The sequence below is a fragment of the Hoplias malabaricus genome, chromosome 3 (genome assembly GCF_029633855.1).
Source record: "Hoplias malabaricus isolate fHopMal1 chromosome 3, fHopMal1.hap1, whole genome shotgun sequence".
Taxonomy (NCBI): domain Eukaryota; kingdom Metazoa; phylum Chordata; class Actinopteri; order Characiformes; family Erythrinidae; genus Hoplias; species Hoplias malabaricus.
In genome coordinates, this window is record NC_089802.1 from 54,744,872 (window position 1) to 54,764,967 (window position 20,096).

The following is a 20,096-nucleotide window of genomic DNA, read 5'->3' on the forward strand; positions in this document are numbered from 1 at the left end:
TTTCATATTTCATTCATGCCCAGGCCTGTTTGCTGTCCTGTGAGCAAACAGACCCCAATAATGGACTCAAATTGCTATGAACTGACAACATCAGGGCCTAGTGTGCTCTATTAGCCATTTGCACCATTTATTGAGTCCCACTAAATCAACTACTTGAACATTAATTTCAATAATGGCACTAAACGAAAGTGCCTAAGACCATGAGTCAAATAATATTTAAAAGCAAATTGCAAAACACCTGAAAGGGGACAATAATGACATGGAGAGTATGCATTAATGAGGACTCCAAACAGCTAGGTCCGTTGAAGCCTATTATGAGACAGAAATGATTGCCTACAGTCATTATATGCTGTATGCCAGTCTATTGCAGTTAGATCAGCCTTCACAGTGATTCACTTCAAGATCGATGAGTGAGTAATTCTCACTAGATGGCTTCTTACTGACTGTGATAATGTGACTGCACCACACCAATTATTAGAATAAAAAATGAACTTCACACTTTTCTGAGTGTTTGGCAGTGAACCCAGTGCTTATTAGTGCATGTATGACATGCCACTTTGGCCTGAGCACTCATTGTGTTGTTGTCTGTGACATAATCAGGAATGTTTTTTATTTGCGCCCCAGGGATATCCATTAAAGCATTTTGGCAAAATTACAATTAAATGCTACTGAGGAGCAAGGACATTTCCCTTCAGACTTATTTATTACCTTAATAGTGCTTTCGTCTTGTCACACTTTTTAAAGATAAATTTTGTCTTAGTCCTTCAAACTAAATGCAAATTCCTGAGAAAACACAGAGGCAAATACACTTCATTTTTAAGGAAAAATATTACTTAACATTAGCTGGCCCTGCAGAAAATATTTGCCCCCTCATAATTGGGATTGCTTAAAATAAAGATGTGCATCTATTGATTTGAAAGAATGGATATGGGCATGTGTACAATACACTGTCAATACTAAATTAAATTACTGTTCGGAGAGTATCCTTCTAGCATTCTCTCATAAGACCGAGGACCCTCCTCTGATGTATGAGAACCAGGAGCAATGCATAGGTACAGTTGCATCACATGAGATAAAATAACATAAACGCACCGTATAGTCTGGTGGATGCTAAGACCAATAAGATCAGTTAATGATATACTAAGAATGAACACCTTTATTCTATTCCATTTGATCTGCTGTGTGTGTGTGTGTGTGTGTGTGTGTGTGTGTGTGTGTGTGAGACTCACGTTTTGATTTCTGCTGTAGTATAAAGCTTTTTTCAAAAGCAGATAAATCAGGATTACAAAGAGGAAATGATAAATAACAATAAAAGGAGTGGAAATGGGATTCTTTGCTCAAAGGGCAAAAGCATACATCAGTGCTGAATGGAGGGCTTTCGACATTTTGTAGAGGGAGTTCTTGCATGACAAATGAAGGTTCAATGTGTAATAGAGCAGGAGCAGAGCGGGGCTCGACATTGGTTTCCATCTGCCCCAGTTCTTAACGGACATGTTTAGTGAACCAGATTATTTAGAGGTTAACTGCATGTATTCTTGTTTAGATCTATACCAAACTATGTCCTCCGCCTTATGGCCATATGTGGGACCACCCAAAGATATAGGTAGTGACCACAGGAATCCTAAAGTCCAATACGGGAAGGAGTTAACACTACTCTGGAACTACCACAAAACCTACCACCTCCTAGAACTGTTTATGCACTGAACCTTTCCAATTACAAAATGTAGTCAATATGATGCTCTGCATACTTTTTTGATAGATATTATATAATATCTATCTATACGACAAAAGATTTTTAGACAGAATCTCATTAATGTTCCTTTTAAACCCATTAAAGTATCCAACTCCCCTTTGTTGTAATAACCACTCATCCTGTTGTGAGAAGGTTCCTGGACTAGATGCTGGAACATGAATGTGGTCAAACTCCCACTTAACACTGGACGTTGTGCTCTTAGGCTTATGTGCAGCTGCTCCCTGCTCCACGCTGTGCTCAGTGCTTTCCCATAGAGATAACATTAGCTATGTGTCCACTATTGATCTCTTTTATCTGTGATAGGTGCACTTAAAAGTTCCAGGAATTCATTCATTAGAAAACAAAGCTGCGATAAACTCGTAGAGGATAGAGTGAACTCACAGGGCTGTAGTGAGACTATAGTGAGCTATGCATTCGGCATGTTATGTGGAATTATTCCCCAACAAACACAGCTGTGTAAGGAAGAAGTATTACAAGCAGCGTTCAAGTGCACTGAGGGTGCATTAAAATTACATTTTTATACATTTTCACCCAGTGGATTCATTGTAGCGTATGTTTCTGCAAATTGTACCAGGCCAACTTTTACATTTGGAAAACAATTCCCTGCAAGCATCAGTCATCTGTGCACAGAGAGTCTGTGCTTCTAATAGTTTAAATGATAGCATAATGCCTTAACATTTCTTTTGTGCTGTTTGTAATACATTGGTTCTGCTGCATAAAATAAGGCTGTTTTCGCTGTGTATGGGGAAATGGTGGCCGTCTGCTGTAATATCTGAAAACTTCCTTCTCAGAAACTTTTTTGTGGTCAAAGGCTTGAAGGCTTTTCTGAGCATCGACTTTGTTTTTTGAGAGAGATCAAATGCAGGGAGGACTAATAAGGCGAGAAACAGAGACTCAGCAAGACCCAGGCATATTCAAAGGTATTCACTCCCAGCACTGGGAGAAAATGAACTGTGCTCATCGACTGGTCTATTACCCTGTTATCAGATATTTGATTTTGTACAGCTTGTATGACACACATTTAGGAAAAAGGGTTCCAATGATAGGGCTAACACCCCAGCGTCTGACCTGGAGGTAGTTTCTGAACAAATGTCTATGATAAAGGTAGATAGTAATAGTTTATTCCATGACCTAACGTGGAATGCACTGTTAGCATTGATTTAACATTTTTATAACAATATCTAAACATGCAGATACAAGTGCATAATTTTTTTTAAATGGAGAAACTGATCTTTGATTGATTTTTCAGGTTAAAATAACTTTTCTATATAGGATTACAACTGTAGTAAAATGAGTAACATAGAATAAAATTATCTATATAAATATACAAAGATTAATCAAAACTTTAAATTATTCTTGTTATAACACCTGCCATCCATTTTATCAGCTTCACTGACTGACTGAGGTGCACTTTATAGATGTACAGTTACAGACTGTAGTCCAACTGCTGCTCTGCATACTTTCCTCATATTGGCCTTCATTGGTCTGGACCTTCACAGTTATGTTTTGGGCTATATATATTTATCTACACTGTAGTAACATTGTTGTTGGTGTGTTAGTGTATTTTGTGTTGGAACGAGTGGATCAGACATAGCAATGCTGCTGGAGTTTTGCAACACTTTAAGGTAATCTGCATGGGTATATTTCCACATCTCCAAAATCCAGAAGAATTTTTTTCTTCTCGGGATCTAAATACATTCAGTATTGAGATTTGGCCTTTTTGAGAAGATCAGTCCTTTTTATTGAATCTCTATCAGCATCTATGTCTTATCAGACCCTTAGTGATGTTTTCTCATGGTGTATGGATGGAGAGAAACTGTGTTCTTGGTGACCTTGCACAGCTGTTATGAGACCTGTTTTCATTGTTCAGTATTTTTTGGATTTTACATTAAAAATACCTTTTTGGACACTAAGTAAGATTAGCTATTGTTGCTCCTGGGCTCCCCCTACAGTTGCAAAGTGAACTTCAATTTTACTGCACTATCCTAAATGTCTCACAGCAGAGGGGAAGCTGTTGGAGTTGGTTTCCTACCCATGTATAGAAGTTACCAAGTGCAGTTCCTGCAGTGCTGAATTTGGAGTAGCATAGACAGAGACTCCTGTTCTCCAGGCCAGTGGAGCATCGCATTGATTTTGAAGCTGTATTTTTAAGATAAAAAGTATGACTTATTGTTCCTTTAATTCACTTCCTTATTTAAATTAAATATACATTCATTCATTGTCTGTAACCACTTATCCAGTTCAGGTTCACGGTGGGTCTGGTGCCTACCCGGAATCGCTGGAGGGAAGGCGGGAACACACCCTAGAGAGGTACCAGTCTTTTGCAGTGTGACACACACTCTTGTATTCAATCACACACTCACACTTATGGAAACTTTTGAGTCACCAATTCACCTAACAACATGTGTTTTTGGACCGTGGGAGGAAACCGGAGCACCCGGAGGGAACCCAGGCAGACACGGGGAAAACACACCAAACTCCTCCAAACTCTAGCAGGACTCAAACCCACAACCCCAGGACCCTGTAGTTGTGTGACAGCAACACTGCCTGCAGCGCCACTGTGCCGCCCTAATTTCATTATCTTGTTTCGAATGTCCTCAGAAATAACTCCTCTAAAAGTATAATTTGTGCTTAATGTTCATTATGAGTGGAAATTAAATAAATAACAAGGCTTTCTCTTGACATTTACTCGGTGTTGTGCTTCATTTATTTATTCCAGCACAAGAAGTTCGTATATAAGCATATTGAATTTAATATTAACTGTGCCATACTACCGCAGCATTCAAAAACCCACAGGGCTCTTGGTATTAAAGCATTTAGCACAAACCAAGTAGCTTTTGGAGGAACAGTATTTGGGCCATTAACTGTGCTGACAGTTGAAGCTATTACCTTTGTAGCTGCTTTATGATGGGTTACATTATTGCTGTGTACTGAGAATCCTTTTTGTATTTTCTTTATCTTCTTGACATGGTTTTTCCCAGCTCCCAATTCAACTGTAATGTAATTTAGTACTACAGTACTACTATGTTACTACTATGTTCTAAACATATATTTTCCATGTAAGTATTGTTGTTATCACCCAATGTTTATCAAGAGAGTGGTGGCCTGCCCTCTGTAGCAGATATGATGATGGTTTAGAAGGACATAAAATTGAAGATTTTGTTGTCCTGTCATCTTGTTTTATTTAACATAGGTAATTGTCTCACCCTGGCTGTTTCTTGTTGTTTAATGAACTGATCTAAATGATAATGACTCCGTAATGACATCCCCAAATAAATATTTAATTTGTCCACAGTGTGCAGCGCCACCTTGCCGAGGCCTAAACATAAACCAGGACCTTTTCAATTAGACCCTGATTAGATCTGTGCCTCTAACTGATTCGCCTGCGTATTAATTAGTCCCGTTAGTGCAATGCATGTCTGTGTGCTTGATTGCTGTGTGTGTTGGAATCTGAAAGGTAGTTATGCATTATTACCTTTAATGGCAAAATTTCCGCATTCAGTAACTATAGCTTGTGTAATTATGTTGCTCAGGCTATTTCAGCGTCCTAATGTGCTTTGAATGTCCTATCATTAAGATGAGTTGTGAAACCTTCAGTACATAAAAAATGCAACATTAAACAGTGTTAATGGAGTCAATTAATTTGCTCTAACACAGTATTTTGAGCATGTGTGGGAAGACCATTTCAAGTAAGAAAATAGCACAGCAGGGGGTTTCCTCAAAAATATGGCTGATCACAATGACATTTACAGAATGTTGAGATGTTGTACATGTCACACGGGTCATTGCTCAGCATGCAGACCCTTGCCCCATGTAGCACTGAGATACATGCCAAATAACTTTCAATTAACCCACTGAAAGGGTTGAGTGGTTTGATCTTTTGTTTTCCTCAACACTAGGATCGAACTGCAAAGAGGTTGAGGCAGGAAATGTGTCTCATATCATCACCCTGCCCTTCAGGGAGCTCACTCACCTTTCCTTTGACTTTTGTTCTGTCTCCAGATTCAGCTCCTGGGTTTCTTTTGCATGTTACATGCATTACACTTATGAATGTCTTTAAATAGGGCACAATTCTATTATTTAGACTTTGTTCAGTATGGGCATAGGCATTATTATTAAAAGCTAGGCTGCCATATAGGCTTCTTTGAAGTGAACATATAAAAACAACTAATGGTTTCATAAAGGAAATTTCCTTGGATGTTTCCATACACATTATTAACAATAATGTTTCTAAATACAATCATATGCAACAGTTTGGGCACCCCTGGCTCAGAATCTCTGTTGATATTCTTAGTGAAAAAAATTGCAACATCTATGGAACGTTTTTCTACATATTTCAGTGGATTTCCTAGGTCCCCTTGCAAAAATGTATCTACATTGTATTGCTACTTAGCACACAAACAAATCACAGATATGAAACAAATCAGTTTACATATAAGAGTTTTCATAAAACATACCTCAAACCAATTCAGTTAAATTACAATGCACAAACCTGTTCCCCATAGAGCATTTGCACTTATTTTCTTGTCATTTAACTACTAACAAAATGTATAATTTTGTTCTTTTGACTGCAGAGACGTGCTCTAAGTAGGTGAATATAATGAGACACTGGTAGCGGCTGACAGCGGTGGGCTCTCAGTGCTTCTAGGTAAAAGAGTTAATGAGATTCTAATGATAAAACTGTCAAAGTGTCCTCATACAACAAACAACATAACAACACCATAACAGTTATATTGAAGGATCATTTGTAAAACATGTCTTTAAAGAACACATGAATTTATGGGTGTGGATGAGATCTGAATAGTTGAGGAATCTTTTAATTGTGTAAATAACCTGCATGATACCAGTTAACAGTATTTCCTAGGGTAATTTTTTAAAGAACTCAGTTATCCAGTTAATCAGTTACTATCCAACTACACTCTGCCCTATAAAAGCATATATAGAATTAATTTTCTTACATTAGAATCCTATTTCTCTTTTTATATGATTTTATATGATGTTTGTGCACTATGAGACATTCAGAAGCAGACAAAAGACCTTGCTCACCACTGAATCAACTTCAAAACTCAAGGTCACATGGCCTTATGTGTGTATCCTCTGAATAATTGATGAAATGCTGGCATGGATTCAAACCCATTTTGCCTCCGTGTTCACTCTGACATTAAAGTAAATAACTCATTTACAAACAGGAGTAGTTCACAGCCGCAGTCTTTGGCAGCAGTGGTGACAGATGCTGATAGCCAAGTTTAGTGTTGACCACAGCAGGATGCTTTCCCTGAAATACTGCCACTTGTAAAAAGAGATATTCAATTTGGATTTTTTTTCTACAAAATGAGAAATTCCAGCAGAATTATACTGGCAGTAAACCATATTTTTCAGTTCCAAAGTCAGTGGTTATTTAAAAATCTTAAATATTCCCTGTAAAAACTCTAGAAGTTATTGGAAGGCATGAGGGGATGATCCCCATTAAACATGTTTAATTAAATGAGTATTCAGTGTGAACTCAATGTGAACTTTTAAACTCATTTATGAGTTAATTCAAATGGCAGGAAAACAATTAGTTTGAATTATCATTGTTCTGTAACGCATATACTTCTCTTAATGTAAACTAATTGAATTAAAGTAATTACTGAAAGGAGTCAAGGCCATTTACACAGAGCCATGTTAGTTAATTCAACTGCTCATGCATTTAATATGTTAAGACAGCTGTGTTATTCTGTGATAATCACATGGATATCAGTAGGTGAGAAAAGACAATGTTGATATCATAGCAATTAAACGCATGTAAAATTAAGGACAGACTGTATACACCTTTTGAAAATAATGAACTCAGCTACTTAGAGATCCACTCATTGCGGACATAGACATTTAATTATTCAATACACTGCTAGCATAGCTTCCACTAAAAAAAACAAACAAACATGAAATGCAATTAAATGTAATTATATTACATTTCATTTTATTTAATACACTGGAGTACTTTTACATAAGTTTACACTATATGCCCATTGCCCAGTATAGACTTGAAAGGTATAACACATTCCCCCTCTCAGCATTACACTATAGAGACTGAGAACTGCATGAAGGGCCACCCAGTAAATTCAGAATGAGTGTGGGTGGTGTTGGTGATCCAGTGCAAACCGCCCAGCATCAGTACTGATGTATTTAATGCTCTTATGTATGAATGCAGTCAAATATAGCATGTAGAGTCAAGTCTTCCCAGTACAGTAGAAGCTGTTACTACAGCAAAGGAGAGGCAACTCACTATTAGAGCCCTTGATTTCAGCAGACTCTCTGAATGCAAAAGTGTCCAGAAACATTTGGACATGGCTTTGATACATCGTGCATTCTTAATATGATATATCTGGCATCATAACTGTGGCATACAAGAGAATAAACTTCCTCTAATGTCCAATTTTTAAATAAACTTTACGAGGTGATATTTTTCTTAATTTTACATTGTAGTTGTAAGTACTTATATGCAGTGTATGAGATCATAGACGAAAGCTAGTCAGAGAGAAAGTTGTTCAAAGGCAGGGCTAAGGTGAAGTCTCAGCACCTCTGCATGCATTTTCTACTGAAGAAGTGTTTATAAATATAGAAACTGGAGAAATAGGAATAGAAACAGGACTAGTGCCTGAGCCAGGTAGAAATTGGTGAGGGATGCCACTGAGGCCAAGCACTAGACTGACAGAAAGACGAGCAAGGAGAATATGGGATGGAATAAAATGAGCTTTAGTCAACAATCTCCAGACAATGAACAACACTGAATCTGTGGCAGGGTTACAAGAAGACAAACATTCCTTAAACACCTTCATCTCAAAGCACCTGAATGATTCAGCGAAACAGAACTGCCAGAGAACAAGCTTGTGTGGTCCACTGAGACGAAAACAAAACTTTTTGGTTGAATTGCCAAGCGGTGTGTTTGGCACAGACCCAACAAAGATAATCTCTCAGTCAGCACCATCTCAGGCATGGTGGCAGCATTGTGCATTGGGGTTGCTTCCCAGCAGCTGGGACTCAAAAGCTTGTTAAATTTGAAAGAGAAACGGATGGAGCAAAGTACGAGCAAATATTACAAGCAAATGTGCTGAAGCATGCTAAAGATTTCAGACTCATTCAGAGTGGAAATTCATTTTCAGCTCCACAACCATCTGAAAAATGAGAAGAATCTACTCTGGATCGTAGCAAAAGAAATTTAATGCTTCTCTGTTGGCCAATCAAAGCTCTGATCCAAAATGTAGCCAGAACTGGGAGAGTAAAAATTATTTTTTTTTTCCTCTTATTGTGCACAAAATGCTATTACGTGTTGGATGCTTCTACCCAGCAGTGGAAATGGACTGAAACCCGGTTCTCAGAATAAAAGTAAGCAAACAGTGTCCCATCTCGGATTTCAAAATTAAAATTACTTATAATCAAAATGTATACAGTTGTTATACGTTATTTTGAAGTTTGCATGAATAATCGTCCACACAGTCTCCTTGGTAATGATGATCAGCAGGCTCCATAGACACACTTACTATGATACCAGCAGAAAATGAAGGCTGTCATGCATTAGACTCCTCCATACTAAAAGTGAATTGTGATGGGATATATAATATACCCAGTGTAATTATATTGTTGGAGAGCCTATGTCATTTCTATCAGTGATTTTAAGATGTGTGCAATACCTTGCAATCATGTGAAAAATTTGAGTGGGCATTCTGCACATTTTATACAGGGCCCTATGTGAAGATTTAATGGATTGGCATAGGATATTTTACATCATGTCTTCATTCATTCATTATCTGTAACCGCTTATCCAGTTCAGGGTCGCGGTGGGTCCAGAGCCTACCTGGAATCATTGGGCGCAAGGCAGGAATACACCCTGGAGGGGGCGCCAGTCCTTCACAGGGCAACACACACACACACACTTTTGAGTCGCCAATCCACCTACCAACATGTGTTTTTGGACTGTGGGAGGAAACCGGAGCACCCACGCGGACACAGGGAGAACACACCAACTCCTCACAGACAGTCACTTGGAGCAGGAATCGAACCCACAACCTCCAAGCCCCTGGAGCTGTGTGACTGCGACACTACCTGCTGTGCCACTCCACATCATATCTTGTGTTTGGTTATAATTAATAGTCAGCTTTTTTTTACCTAGCTTCAAATATTGTGGTATCCAATATGGTCCCCACATGGCGGCAGGAAGTTAAAGTGACAGACCTTGCAAAGTGGCTAGCAACATGCCTACAAAGGGTTATTTGTTGTTGTTTTCCACTGAAACTGTGTTGTAGTGAGTAGTTGTATTTAATTTGTCGTGTAGTCTTGCGTACGCTTAAAATATTTTTTACTGTGATGGCCCACCGTCATCATATATCTTTTCCCTTTTTGTGATCTCCCCTTATTCTATTTACATTCCTTGGTGCTGGGTGGGGTGATATGTTTGTTTTTTGAAAACAGTTCCAGGGATTGCTGCATGGTGAGGCATAGTGTCCTCGCATCTTTTAATGTGAAAGCCACAAAATCAGTAAACGAAGCTCTGGATGTTCTTGACAGTTTTGATTTAAACATAAAAAGAGCAGTTGGTATTTGATCAGTTTAATGGTTGTTTTGAGAAGCTCATTCCTCAGTAAATCTTCAGCTCTACTTCTGCTTAAAGTTGAGTTCATGTTTCTGAATATATACATAATGTTTTTCACTCTGAGTTTAAGAATTGGAGCTGCAGAAAATACACTTCATGGTAACATGTGCTTGACTCCTTCAGCTCTACACAGGCACTGTATTCATTTTACTGTATGCGTGAATTAGCCAAAACACCTCTGTCAGTTACAATCAGTGAGAAAGTCATGGCATGTGCAAAGGAAGGACAAAAATAATGTTCTAAGTAAAGACTGGGAGGACAGGTAGGTGGACGTGTGCACGCTTTTCTCAGAGAGATGTCAACCCTCTATGGGTGACTGTATTGCTTCTTTACTAAACACCAAATAAGCCAGCTCACACAGAGGAGGCTGGTCCCAAAGAAGGGGGTGCACTGTCAGAGGAAAGTAAAGCAAAGAAAAGAACCAGCTTGACATCCATTCTGTCTAAAAGCAGCTCCACTAACTCAAAAAACTGGATGTCCCATTCCTTCATGACAGCTACTGTGTTTACAAATGGAATTACTTAGCTAGCACCAGTGATTGATGCCTGGTTGAATTGCTGGCAATTTGTTGTGCCACTACTGGAGCTGTACAAATGAATGGACTTCTTTCATTTAATATAGAACCATGTTAGAACAAAACACAGGTACATGGCAGAATGGCATTTCCATCAACAACTTCCTTTTAGTTAATTTTCCTATGAATTTACTGTCATGAAACTTTGTTAGAAATTATTTTACTCTTTGAATGGAACATAATTATAGGACATGCACTCGCCTCCATGTTGCACAATCACCATTTGTTACAGATTGATAGGTAATTGCTTATTTGTTCTAATTATATATTTTTTTTCAAAGTATGCGTCCCATTCAATTCTGCATAATGTGCTTTTAGCATCTAGTTAATTTGGTAGGAGAGAAAAAATGTTTAGCAATTCCTTTCAAACTGACAATGAGCAACAGAGATGACAATCACAGATGTATATCAGACAGGATGAATGGCTTGATTATAATAGATTAAAACAACAGGAAGTCCTCTTCTTTCTTTTTCGCAGGCACAGATTGTACAGCATCTATGTTGTGACAACATCATGTGAGCAAAAAAAAAAAAAAAAATGATGCAGTTTGCAAATTTATATGGAATATATATGTATATATGCAATATTTTCATTTCTCAGTACTAGAGTTTTCACACATTACAAGCTTATCTAAATAACTTGCATTACATATTTTGTATTGACAGTGTCTGTTTAAACATCTGCCACTACACATATATTCTTCACTCCACTTTAGTTCAAATATTTATATCAAATTTTGTATTACCCTAAATTACTTACAATCCTCCCAATAACTCAGAAGAATACTAGTCTTGCAGATCCAGATTTGATATGAAAATAACCATCACTTCCTTGAGGAAAAAATAATTCTGTAAGTGTTTCCATTATTTATATTGGATATATTGAATTATAAGGATATATGTCTAATTTTCTAAAGTCATGTTATTTAATTAGAGTTTCCTTAATTATGAGACATCTTTAGATTAGCTCATGCATCTTCAGAACATCGAACATTAAGAAATCAGTCATGAAAGTTGGCTGTTAGGGTTCCATAACACTATTAGTTTGCTGGATAATACTCTTTTGCATACTATCTTGAACATGAGTTTCACTTCATATATTTGGATTATTTTTAATTTTTAATTTTTTGTTTGGCATAGTTACCAAAAATACCAGTTGTGCTTTACATTGTTTTAAATGTTACACTGTGAATTGACCATTTAATTGAAATGACTTTATTTTAGATAAACTTGCATTCAATATTAGTGTTTATTATTTTAATTAATTAATTTTTTATTTTTATTTTTTATTTTTACAAAGTTTGAACTATTGTGGGGATGGATACAGGGTTTTGATTGAACAATGCAGGTATACTGAAGAATATATACTGAGGAACTGAATATCTTTTTGTTCTGGTTTTTCAGTGATAGTTTTCCTTATGTGTATTTGTGATTATAGCAATCCTTTTTCTGCCAGTGATTGTTCATATTATCCAAGTTTGTTTATGGCAACATCTATGCTGCTTTGTGATTGGTCATACATCGGCTTTAGTTCTTTAGCATTTATTTTAGAACAAACAGAAAACACAAAGAGAATAATGCAACAATTATTAAGGAATTCCAGTTTTCTTCTAGGAAAGTACTTCAAATAAGGCATTATTTTACCTAAGCAATAATATATTGACTTGAGTGTTGTTCCTGTTGGCTCCTCTAGGCTCCCCTATCCATTTGTGGTGGCATGATAATGTCAATTTTATGTAACAATGTTCAAATAATATCCTTCTAAAATATGAGCAGATGCATGTGATTGCATTTCAGTTTCTTTAATAAGGACCTTGATTTGTTGTTCTCTTAGGTCTGAGATTACAAAGCATGCATTCACATTAAGAGTATTGATGCAAACAAACAAAGGTTTATCTTAAAATGCTTTCGATCAGAAACAAATCCCCTTTTAAGATGTTTAAGTATGCTGATGTAGACAAAGTAGGTCAATAGAAAAAAGTTTTGCAGGGTATGAAATCACTGTCATTTAGATTCATATAATGAAGAGTGAAACGCCAATAAGACGTTTCACACTGTGTCCTTTGTTCCGTGTTCGTAATTAGCCAACTGGCAGATACATGGTGAGCTTATGTTGTTGTTTTCAGCACAGGCTCCTCTGTAGCACACCCAAGGACAGATTTTGATGGCATATGACAAAACAGGCAGCGAGACGTAGCTGATATCCTCAAACACTCACTGTAATTAAAGACCAGAAATCTGTCATTATCTTCTGTTTTTGTCTTCTTCCTCTGCCTCAAAAATCATGAAATATTAACAGAAAAACTGGAGTTGTGAAAAGAATGGCATTTTTCCGTTTCCTTTCTTCCCTGCAGTTGGCATCAAGGAGGTGCTGTCTACCTTTTTTATGGGAAACGCCCATTTGCTCAACTGCAAAAGCCATGTATAAATGTGTGCTAGTTAAATATAGTGTGCTATTTTTCCTCAAGGCTTTATGCAAATTTCAGTTATTCATATTTAATAGTAATAGATATACATGAACTAATAGTGTTAACAGCAATAGAGTCAGTAGTAATAACAACAGTTATAGCATTAACTGATTAACTGTAGAATTTCTAATAGCAGCTATATATATATATATATATATATATATATATATATATATATATATATATATATATATATATATATATATATACATAGACATAGTGGTAGTAGTTGTTGTAATAGCAATAGTAGTGACAGTAGTAATAAGTGAAGTATTAATAGTAATAGTAGTAGTGATGTTGGTAGAAGTACAGTAGTAGTAATAATAGTAGAAGTCTTATTATTCTGTTCCCTGAAACAGCATGTGAAGTGAAGTCAATGGAGTCCTACATTTGTAGGTTGGTGGTGTTTATTATTAACACTGATAGGGTATATAATGAATTGCTTATGCATGCTGACCTTCCAGGCCTTCAGAAGTGTAATAAAAGGGAGGTCTTTTGGGACCTGCTGATGTAAAAGGTTCACAGGGGATTAAACGAACTCTGATGTTCTGTATGATATCTAATGAGGTTGACACTGGAGACCTTGGGAGAGAAAGAGAAATTTATAGACCAGGAAAAACCACCAGCCATCTTTTATACTGTACTCATCCATCAGCCAGAATGAAGAATTGTACTTTAAATCTGTATAACCAAAAGTGCTGTCCTATACACACTAGATGTCCAAAAGTTTGTTCACACCCCTTATAAATATTTTATGAAGCACACAGATGTTAAGGATGTACGCATGAAATAAAATGGGATGGTCAGGAACAGCTGGACATGAGCCTAAGCTCACCATACCCAGTGCCAAGCTTCAGCAGTATTTTTGTGTTCACTGGTTTGATAAAGCTAAGTTTAATACATTTGGGATGAGTTGTGATATACAATTAATAATCAAACATAAGTACCTGACATTACTAAGGTTTAAGTGGCTGAATGCCATCAAATCTTACGAGCAATAGTCTAGTGTAAATCCTTTCTAGAAGAGCAGAAGCTGTTACTGCAACTGAGCTGGACAAAGTTCCTATGAATATTCTTGATATCATTAAACATTTTTGGATAATCTGGTGTAGTTGTAGCACCAGTAATAATGCAAAATTAGCAGATGTGGAAGCTAGATCCATTAATAACCATCTTAACATAAAAAATCACTGACGGAGATGAGGCTTAAAGAAAAGAAAGGGAATCCCAGCAGTAAATCAAAAAAATGAAAATATGTACAAGAAAGCTGACAAAACAAATTACACCAAGACTGAAAAAAACACCAAATGAATGACATTGCATCAGTTCCAACTACTATACAGACATCAAGAAACATCTGAGAAACACCTGTGAACAATAATTACACTCAAACAAAGCACTGGTTTGCATGACAACAAGTATACAAGAAAATGAATAAACAATTTACTCTAGTCACAGATATATTCTTAGTTCTTCCTGTTTCACTGAGGCACAAGTAATTGAACAGTTGTCTTCACCATAGTTACTTATGGCTTGGTAATTTCAAATATTCACTATCTCAAATATCTCAACAGGTAATGCAGCTCTCAGGGGAATTGATAAGTAGACATTGACTAGGATCTGTAGTTGTTGTTTTTGTAGATGTAACAGTATTCATAAGCAAAACAGTAGGAGTAATTTTATGAGTGGTTTGGACGGTATTAGTAGTACTACAGTAATAGTAATAGTACTAATAATAGTATTTCTTGTATTTGCTGAAGTAGTTGTCAGAGAAATAGTAATAGAATCAGAGGAACTAGTAAATATATTATTAGTAGTATTTGAATTAATAGTCTGAGGGTGGTGGTTGTTATGATAGTAGTAATAATATTAAAATTAGTAATAGTGGCTGTAAAAATTGTAGTGGTTATAATAGTTGGGTTTAATAATAGGGTTATTAATAGTTTTAAGGGTAATATCATTGGTTATAGCAGTGGTGGTGGTGGTGGTGGTTGTGGTTGTAGGAATAGAACTAGTGGTAGTAAAGTGGTTTTTGTAATATCCAGTCTTCCTTTGCCACTGGTTAAGTTAGTTTTGGAGACTGTCTGCAAATTTTGAGTAATTACAGCATGATGTTATTCCCTGACTCTTCTAGTGAATCTATCTGTGCTCAGTGAATTAATGCTACTCAAAGTTGCCTCACGAGGCCATAAGCTTGGAGGTTTTTTGGACACTGTACAAAACATTGGTTTTAAATATAACTATGTATATGTGCACACAGATAAATTGAGGTTGCTTGTGTTTATGGAGGCATTTAGGAAATATATGGACTTATTTAACATGTAATATTTAGTATATATTCCTGTTGTAATGGGCCTTGAATAATTGGACAGTTGTCTTTTGCATCATTGGTTTAGGCATTAGATTAGAGTTGATTAGAAATGTTTCATCTGTTGTCTGTTGCAGTTGTTGAGTGTCTAAGGAGTGCATTAAAGGTAGCCGTGAGGCTGAGCATTCAGGATAAATCAATTTAGAATGCAAATAAGAAACAGAAACACTCAGGAAAGCTTAACTTTAGCAAACAAACTGACACAGTAAAAAAAAAAATAAATAAAAATAAATAAAATGTCCACAGTAGTGTTATGCGCATATCTGGGTTGTTACTGTGCGTGTTTGTGTGCATTAGGTTGGGCTGATGTGTAGCGAGAGGTTTGTTTGTGCTTATACTCCCTCTTCTAGGGTTGTAAGATGTTGGATATGGCTCACCTCACACTCACCGCACACCCACGCCCATCCACTTATACACTATGCCATTGTTAGGGCATAATAAAGAGCACCCTTGAACAGAATGCCTGTGCCTCCCATCATCCTTTGACATCCTCTACAATATGTTATTCCACGTTGACTTAATTTGTTAAAAACCTTGAAGTCAGTCACATGCTGTGGGCCTTATCTTGAATAAAAGAAAATGCTAAATTCTTGCCAGTGATTCATTCAGAAACTTTGGCTTTGTTCTATCTGTCCTCATTAAAAAAGTGACTGGATTGCATGCATGCCTGTAATGGCAACAGATTCAGAGTGTTGTGTATTGATCCACTGCACATTCAGTCACATTCAAAATGCAATTCAGACCTTTATGGAAGTGTATCTTTTGATCTGTTTAATCAGGATGATAAAATGACTGAAGATTAAAATTTATATATATTTATGCATTTGCTTTTAACAGGTTAGGACCCAAGATATTTTTTCATTTTTTTTTTCTTTTATTTTCCTAAGTATTTTGTATGGCTTTAAAAGTACATGACTCTCACTTAAAAAAAACAACAACAAATCTGTATTTCATTTTTACAGCCTGTTACACAACTGCTCAGTACGTCTTCCTTCAAGTGGTTTGGAACAACAAGCATTGCTATATTTAGTTCCTTTTCTTGATAGAAAATTCAACATGCATTTAGAGAAAGCACATATCTGAATATATTCTAAACTTCATTTTGGAAGAATATATGTTCCATTTATGTATGTAGAGCCTGTATTTAAGATTGTGTATATATATAATGTAATCTGGTATGTATCTGGTATGACAGCTGGGGCATCAGCAGGTAGTGAACCAGCAGTCTACAGATGTCATGGCCATGTTTGTCCTCTACGTAACGCAGTAGCTTATGTTCTTCTGGGCAGAGTTTCCACTAGATGTTGGTCTGTATTTGTGAGCATTGGATGGCATCCAACCTTGAGAGCACTGTTGAGGTCTGACACTGGTGTTGAATGAAGGAAGCCTCCCAGTTCTGGTTCACAAATGCCATGCAGCGTCATCCCAAAGGTATTGGATGGTGTTACATTGCTAAAGGGAACACAGTTCCACGCTGTTCCAGATCCTAATTCTGGAATATTTTATACCCTTCTAGCCCTTTCTCTGTATAATGTACAGTGACTGAAGGTTAATTTTTGGATGTTCATGTATTGGTTCTTGATTTTTTGTTTGTTTGCTTTTTGTTTTTATAATGAAACTACACAAGCATCAGTACAACTTATTTTCTTTGTCTTTAAGGGGTGTCTATACATTTTTGGGGCAATATGAGTTGCTCATACTGCTCATACAGTATGCTATACTGAGAAGATCTGAGAAGGTTAAGCAGCCTAAATGAAATTATCTGTTAATTAAATGAATGTAATGAATCCAGATTTTTTTATTAATTGTAGAGGTATAATGCTATGTGTTTAAGAGTTTAAAAGAATCTCTTCTTAAGTTCCCTTTTTCCTTTTTTTTTTCATTAGATGGGTATAAGACTCCAAAGTGGCTTCAGTTGAGTCCTTCCTGATGGTAAAGAGCTCTCAACACCTCATCCCTCACTCCACCTTTTTAACAGCATATCATCTTGTTATTACAAGCCAAGACGGGCCTTATTTCAGTGTGACAGAGGATGGAGGGAAAGATATCAGGACCTGCAGGTTTTTGACATTTAATCTCATTTCTGGGTGGAGATAAGGATTTGAACCTGGTTAAATTTACTTTAAGAGCCCTTTTAAACCCTGTTTTTAAGAGTAAGTGCCAGTGACTGAAGACTGCCCCCCATCCCTCTACTCAGTACGCTGATAATCTTAGGCAATGTCAAACACTCTTAAATTGGTGCTTTTCTTAAGCATACCACTTTAGGAGAAACCTTGTCAACCACATTAAGAAGGTATAAGACATATAACATATTTATAATCAATTTATAAAACATTTTAATATATCTGGAAACATTTATAACAGCACATTACATTGTATAAACAATTTTATAATGGCTTAATAGGTAAACATAATTAAATACTGAAACAAATTGCAATATTATTATCAAGTCACTTAATAAATAATTGATGTTAATTAGCTGTTAGTAACATAGTAACTTTAGCATTGATTTCCTTAATTCTCTACTAGCTGTGCTTCAATGGTGTATCAGCTTTGAGAATATTGAGGCAGCTCCATGCATGGAGATGAAGAAAATTAACCAGATGCTAACAAATACTTAGTTAGAAACTAATTTATTTCTTAGTATTTACTAATTAAAACTGTGCTGATAGTTGCATTTTCATTCATTCATTTATCATTCATTCATTGTCTGTAACTGCTTATCCAGTTCAGGGTTGCGGTGGGTCCGGAGCCTATCTGGAATCATTGGGTGCAAGGCAGGAATACACCCTGGAGGGGACGCCAGTCCTTCACAGGGCAGCACACACACATTCACTCACACACTCACACCTGTAGACACATTTGAGTCACCAATCCACCTAGTCCCTGGAGATGTGTGACTGCGACACTACCTGCTGCACCACTGCCTGTGTTTTCATTCATTCATAACTAAATTACTAATGACCAGTTGATTGCACTGGTGCTGATCTGATAAATATGTCTGCTCTCATGGAGAAATAATATGGAAACTAACCAATATGTAAATCTCATTCATTTCAGTGAATTAATTTACAGTTTTATTTTTATATACTACTTGTTTAGGACACAGTCATTAGCCTTTAAGAAGTTTCTTTACACTTGCATATATAAGTTACACAAAGAGAGTCTTATGCATAAACGTGGGTGCCCCTGGTGGAATTGCATGTTTTGATTGTATTTGTTAATATACATCACTCCCAACCACACGTCTACACATCTGAATACACAGTGGCTGTTTACATGCTGCATTTAAAATACTGGGGAAACCTAAATAAATAAATAAATAAATGGGGCCTCTGCCAAAGTTACACCACATTTTATATTTTATACTTTATTTTTCCAGCATGTTTCCAGTGACGTATTTCAAATGTGGACCTTTTTTTTTTTTTTTTGGGCCCTTTTAAGACCTAGCCTCCCAGTATCTTCCAGCTGAATGAGCAGAATCCTTGCTTGGCAGGGGTCCTTACAACAACAAGGCAATAAACCTGCTGCTCCACTACCCACATGTATTCTTCATGAACCATCATCCACAGTAAATATTTCACAAACAGCGTGCTACAGAGGTTGAGGCTCTGCTTTAAGATGCCAAGGCATTGCATTTGGAGAAAGCAATGTGATTATGCTCCAGCGCGCCAGCTGGTGACACCTTTCGGCAGAACGCGAGCTGTGACACTCAGGAGTGTGAGATTCTGGGGGCTTGCAGGGTGTAAGAGCAGCTTCCAGAAACACCGTGACTAATAAATATGAGTGTGTGTGTGGGGGTGCGTAGAGTATGTAATTGCATGTATTGATTAATCAGGGTGTGGTAACATACAAATCACAGGGCAATGATATTTACCAATTCATTGTGATTATAATTTATTACCTAATCCAAAGATGTTTTGTTGAAGAGAATACAAGAGCATCCTACTCCCTTCTCCCTGTTCACTTGCCAGCCAAATATATTAAACCTTACATGATGCAGTTATTAGAGGATAACACTGAAATGGTATATTGCTGAATTGTAGCTCAGTGAAACCTCGGGTAAGATTCTAAACCTTTAATCATATATATTTATCAGGAGAATAGAGGTTTTAATATGGTTTAATGGTGATAAAATTAATGATATTCATATGATCTTCAGCTGTACATTATTTAGATTGTACATTATTATTGCAGGAGAAATTATGGCATAATCTGTATGTTGTAGGGAATTAAACTAATAAAATAACCATGTGCACTAAATATACTCTTACTACTCTAAAATAAGACCACCTAAAGGACTT

General features: G+C 36.6%; 1 long non-coding RNA gene across 1 annotated transcript in view; it reads left to right on the forward strand.

Annotated features, from left to right (window-relative positions):
• Positions 1-20,096, forward strand: part of LOC136692915 (uncharacterized) — a 46,182-nt gene that overhangs the window by 11,956 nt on the left and 14,130 nt on the right. The window contains exon 3 of the long non-coding RNA XR_010802000.1: positions 17,679-17,852. This is a non-coding gene — a long non-coding RNA (uncharacterized lncRNA). The remainder of the gene's footprint in view (positions 1-17,678; positions 17,853-20,096) is intronic.